The sequence below is a fragment of the Chrysemys picta genome, chromosome 2 (genome assembly GCF_011386835.1).
Source record: "Chrysemys picta bellii isolate R12L10 chromosome 2, ASM1138683v2, whole genome shotgun sequence".
Classification (NCBI taxonomy): Eukaryota; Metazoa; Chordata; order Testudines; family Emydidae; genus Chrysemys; species Chrysemys picta.
The window spans coordinates 244,762,078-244,767,731 of record NC_088792.1 but is presented as its reverse complement, the minus strand read 5'-3'; the positions used below and the strand labels follow the sequence as shown (position 1 = coordinate 244,767,731).

Genomic DNA, 5,654 nt, shown 5'->3' with positions numbered 1-5,654 from the left:
ATGTAAAACTTTATCAGTCCTCCTTCTCCTCAAATCAAAAAGCCCTCAGTTTTAAACCTGCACAAAGAATTCTGGAAATAGTCTTACTGAAACTGATTGATAAGAATGCTAGAGTCTTTATTTGTTTTACTTTAAGAAAAATATGTATAGTTGGGAAATATTTTGGTTATTTCTACCTCTTGTTGCCCCTTAAAATTGAAAAGCATTGCTTATTCTTTAAATGCTTCAGATGGTATTAACTCCTTTTGTGATGTTCATTTGCAAATTAGTTGTATCTAAATGCAAGCATTTAGCATAACAATATTGTTACTGTTGCAGTGTGTGAGTAGTGCAATGTTTTATGTACCCATACGGAATCAAATGACCTTGCTATAATCTTGTGAGTGGCTACACTCTCTACTGGGGAGCCTCCTTGTGACTACATCTGGGAATTAGCTCCATTCAGGTCCTAACCACCACCACCCGCCGCCACTTCCCTCATTGCTCATATTGTGTCTCCTCTCACTCTGCAGGGCTTTCAGTATTCAGTCTTCATGACTCAGCCCTTCAGACAGATCACTGTATAGTCCTCCCATTCTGAGGTACCAAAGTCCCAATGGATGACTATCTCAGGTAGTCTTCTGATCCTCTGCCTGCTCTATACCACTTTCCCAATAAAGGTAAGGGAACCCAGCCTCACCGTCTACTCTGGGTTCCAGCTCAGGAACCCAACCACCAGAGGCCAAGGTCTGCACTATACCAAACCTTTCTACTATTTCCCTGGGCTACTTCCTACTTCAGCTCAGTCAGTCTCCTCCAGGTACACACTTCCTTCAGGGCCAGGATCCCATGGCTTCTGTTCTCTCCCTGGTTTCCTCCTTTCCCTGTTTAAGCCCAGAAAGCAGCTGCAGTCCTCCACCCTAAAACTCCCTTCTTATGCTCTACTTCATGGTTTTATAGCAGCTTAGCATGCCCCTTGCCCACCTGGCCTTCATCATCAATTAAAAGCTTATCAGTCCTGACTCTCTCCCAGGTGTAGCCTGTCACAGGGTTAATTGGCCCTTTCTCCCTACTCAGGCCTTGTGTGACATAGACACCCCATCACAAACCTATTACTAATATGAGAAGCCATTGGAGTGTAAAAATATTCATATTAATTGGGCATTTCAAATTTCAGCAGCAACAAGACCTGTAAGAAGAGCAAAGAAGCCACATTACAGCATCAAGAAAAAGCAAGCTTCTGGCCCAGCACAGCTGCTGTGACAGGATGACATCACCAAGATTTCAACATCAGTGGTGAGGTGGTGTTTGCAAAATCATTGCCAAGGGATTAGATTTAAATTCATATTTAATCATTTTAATGGAATATTGGAATCCTATTGTAATTTAAGGTATTAAGAACTTCTGTTAAACACCAGATTGTTTAGTCTATGTACTCTTGGAGAGAGGGCATAAGATAATCTTGGTAAACAGAGAGAAACAGTGGGATTTAATGAAGTTCAAGATTTTTAATATCCACTAATTTACTGTCTCAAGACCACTCTTTGAAGTGAATTGGTGAGGTTATAAGAAATACTTTGTTTTTTTAAATGACTAGGTTTTGGATTGCTTCTTTTTAAGAAACTGAGTTAAATACTTCCTTCAGATTCATAGTATTTATTAAGATCACTTAACTCTGCCCATTTATAAACTGTTCAGGTTATTCATGAGTTGGGCTTCTGTTTGGGGGGGCTATTAATTAATTTTTCAGGATTTATTTTAAGCAAATTTTGATTTATGTGTAAATGTCCAACAATCAAAAGCTTTTAGATAAAAGTCAGGGAATATAAACATCAGTATAAACAAACTGCATTGGGATTCAGTCAATTTGAACTGAGAAAGCATTTCTGGTGTTTTTCAAGTGACTATTGGATAAACATAGATTTCATTTTTTTATTGGGGGTGTTTTATTGGTGTTTATCAGTTAAAACCTAAAATCAGAAGCCCTATTTATGATAAATCCAACAGGATTCACTAATCCTTAAATAAAATTCCTTTTGCTCACCCATAAACTGTTTTAGTTATCCATGGTACAATGAACCAGGAAGGATTTACTACTGATTTGGGGAATAAGATGCTTTCATCTTAACTTACCTGTAGGAAAGTGACCCCTCTCCAATGTGCAATATCTGTTGAAAAGTCCCCTTTGAAAGACACACTGAAGAGATTATAATTGAAATAACCATTGTTTGCTGTTTGTGCATGTGTTCCGTTTTAGTTTTGTTAATATTACTTTTTTAAATCTTTCTTTATTAAAAAAAAATTATAATTGTGTTTTGCTTGACTTTAATCATGGGGTCCATGGTAAGAACCTCAGGTGATTAAAGTAGCGAGTGTGTGTGTTTGGGGTCACATCTCTGAATTGGCATGAGGAGAGAGAATCATTATTTCTCTAGACTAGACACTTTTAGTAATTTGGGGGCTAAAATTACTTGGCAGTGAACGCTTTGAAAATATCCCTTTTACCCCTACAGTCGTATTTACGATGTTATTGCTAACTCTGGAAATGGATTACCCTACATACCTTATTAATGATAGCTTACTCTTTTAAAAAATTGTAGTGTGCACCTTCTGATAGTTTTGAATGAGCATTTTAATTCTACTGCTGCATAGGGAGCCCCTAGCAAGGGTTTGGAGGAAACAACCTAGACCACCAGCTCTCCAGAAACAGAGATATGAAGGTTCAGTTATTTGTCATCACAGGATAAGAGGAGATAAAAGAGTTCAGTATTAGGGATACCACTATCTAACACATGCAGTGAAAGGGAATTTGTTCATGAGGTATCATTGAGTACTCTGTTAAACAATAAAGATTCCAGTGTGAGAAGGCTACTTGTGTTTGCCTTATAATATATGAGGTGCATGAAGGCAGTTCTCTCACATTATATCTTATTCTGTCCCCTTCATCACACCAACATATAAAGGCTTCTCTTATAATTAGTTTTTTCCCCTAGGGTTTTAAAGACTATGACCTACCACACATAAGAAGAAAGATGGTCTTGTGATTAAAGCTCAGATCTAGCAGGCAAGGTAGCTGAATTCCAGTCTTGGATCTAACAGATACTTCCCCTGTATCCTTGGGGAAATTACCTAAGTTTTCTATGCCTCAGTCTCCTCATCTTTACAACAACAATACTATTTCCCTATCTCACAAGGCTATCTGTGAGGCTAGATTCATTAATATTTTGCATTCCCTTGAATGGAAAGCACTATAGAACCACAAGGTGCTATTATATATTGTTCATTCATGTATTAATAATAATCATAATTATGTGAAAAAATTGTGCAACGCAGGGTTGGGAATCAATACCTTCTTTAGAGCAGGCTTGCTCTCCTGCATCTCTTCTCAGACTTCATACAGTTACTGTGTAGTAGGTGGATTTGCATCTGCAGCTCTTGGAAGATTTCAGGGATTCTGATCTCAATGGTGGTTTTCATTTTCTGCAGCCCAATGTCTAAAAGCCCAGAATCTTCCATAAAACTAGTTCCCCCCAAATAAGCAGAGAGGAACCGTAATGCAAATTAACCAAATTAGGGTACAATATGTAGTATATTTAAAAAGCTAATCTGAATAAGCATATTGCTGCTAAAGGCTGGATTCAAAGTTTATTGAAATCAGTGGTTTTTTTTTTTTAACTTAAATGGTCTTCAGATCAGACCCTAAGTATCTCTGCCACCAGATAGTTGAGCTGTGTCTGCTTTGATCAGTTACATACCTCGAGCAGTTGAATGTACCGAACAGAAATTTAGACAAAGATTATGGAATAGAGGGAGAAGGCAAAGCTAGAAGAAAAACAGATGTTGTCTCTATAGTGCTTTGTGTGTCTGAAGATAGAAAATGCAAAGAGGATTCTACATAACCATCCCAAAGATCCCCTAAAGTAGACACGATTTGAAGAGGACTAAAAAGAGTGCTAGATCTGCTAGCCTATGATGGACTTTCAGAGTTGACCACCGTCAATTTGGATGGACCTCTAGAGTTGGTGTATGGACCAGCCTGACACATACTAAATTCCAGTTATGTCAGGAATGAACCTGAGCAAAACAATGTGGTTGTGGCCCTACTTCTGACAGCTGAATGTTTGTACTTCCCTATTTTCAACTCCCCTTTAAATGCCCTGTTCTCTTTTTTTTAGGGTCATTCTGCACATCTTCTGTGATTCAGGAATTACATCCCCTCCCACAGGGATCTGGACTAAGAATGGAAAATCTGGAACAGGAAAAGCTTGCTCTGCAAACCAGAAGTCCCCTTAAAATCATGTTCACCCTTTAAGAAGGATGCCAGGCAGATTGTTGTGTGCTGCCTTGTACATAAGGTTTTCATCCTGAAATAGCAGTCTGAGGAAACAGACAAGCAGAACCGGTCTACCAAAAATTAAAAAAAAATAAAAAAATTGAAAGAAAACTCTATTAATGCTAAAAGAACAATTCTATGGCACATAAAGCTTCCTGTTTGCATTGTTTGATTATCATATTAGTGAGTTCAGACTACACCTGCTTCCCCCCCCCTTAATTTCAATTATAACCTGCTCCATTGTGTTGCACCATTTATTCTAAATGAATCTAGTTCTGGGGACATGCATGCAGCCAATTTATTCATTAGCTCTATTGTAGTGGAACTGAATAAAAGGTTTTATTATCAATCTCTTTAATTTCAGGATAGGATTTAGTGGAAATCAATATCAGGGAATGCATAATTGTTAAATCTTCTTAAATTAATAGACTCATTCATTAAGAGCCCCCCCAAAAATACTTAGCTGGTATTTCTTGTGACGGTCTTTAATTAATTAGAAAGTAGCAACAGACAGAGAGCTGATCTGCTTTTGGCGATCACATAGTGGTATCTGAAGACCAGTGTCAAAGAAGAATTAATTTGGATGTGTACATATAGTATTTCCAGCAATAAATTGATTAGAGGAGAGCATACCACACAAGGAGATAAATGATAGCTGTGTGCTGATGGTCTGCAAAAAATCTGGTAGCCTGCAGGTGGATTTAAACCGTTCAGACTGGGATGTGTACCAACATGTAGTCACTGACGAATAGCAGGCAGTTTTAAAAGCCTTGGAATTAAAGATAATGTAATCTGTTTAAAACTATATAGCATGTAGGCAGTATCTATCAAACATGGAGATTTTCATTTGTGCCTAACAAGGCAGGTTTCCTGGGCCAAAAGAAAAAAAAGCTAATTGAACAGAACACAGCTGTAAGTCGCTCCTAAAGTATATTCCATTATGTCTGTAGGTGAGTATACACTACCCATCTTCAGATCTAGCAGCTTTAGTATTTATTTTGTCCTAAATTTTAAGGCTTATAGGAAAGTACAGTCTACACCGCTACATGTGAATATTGATTTCTTGTCAGACTTATTACTTCAGCTATTGACTTCAGCAATAACTTGTTAACTTTTCTAGTGAGCCTATTGGTGACAGTCCTGTGGGATGGAGATTGAGTCTGGTTGTCACATTACAACTTCAGTGATAGTTTCATATGTCAAGACCATGACCCTATTAAACCCATTAAATTAGATTGTGCCTAGCTAAATTGCTGTAAAAAAGGGAGAGAATACAAGGAACCTTCACCCTTTTCCTAGTTCCAGGCACCTTCCTGTTCCTTGTGTTGCCATAAGAAGTGGG

The 5,654-nt window shown here is 38.0% G+C and overlaps 1 long non-coding RNA gene across 1 annotated transcript; it reads left to right on the top strand.

Annotated features, from left to right (window-relative positions):
• The first annotated feature begins 518 nt into the window (after positions 1-518).
• On the top strand, positions 519-4,655 carry LOC135981168 (uncharacterized). Its single transcript, XR_010598129.1, has 3 exons — positions 519-659; positions 1,157-1,275; positions 4,155-4,655. It is a non-coding gene; the product is annotated as an uncharacterized LOC135981168 (long non-coding RNA).
• The last annotated feature ends 999 nt before the right edge of the window (positions 4,656-5,654 follow it).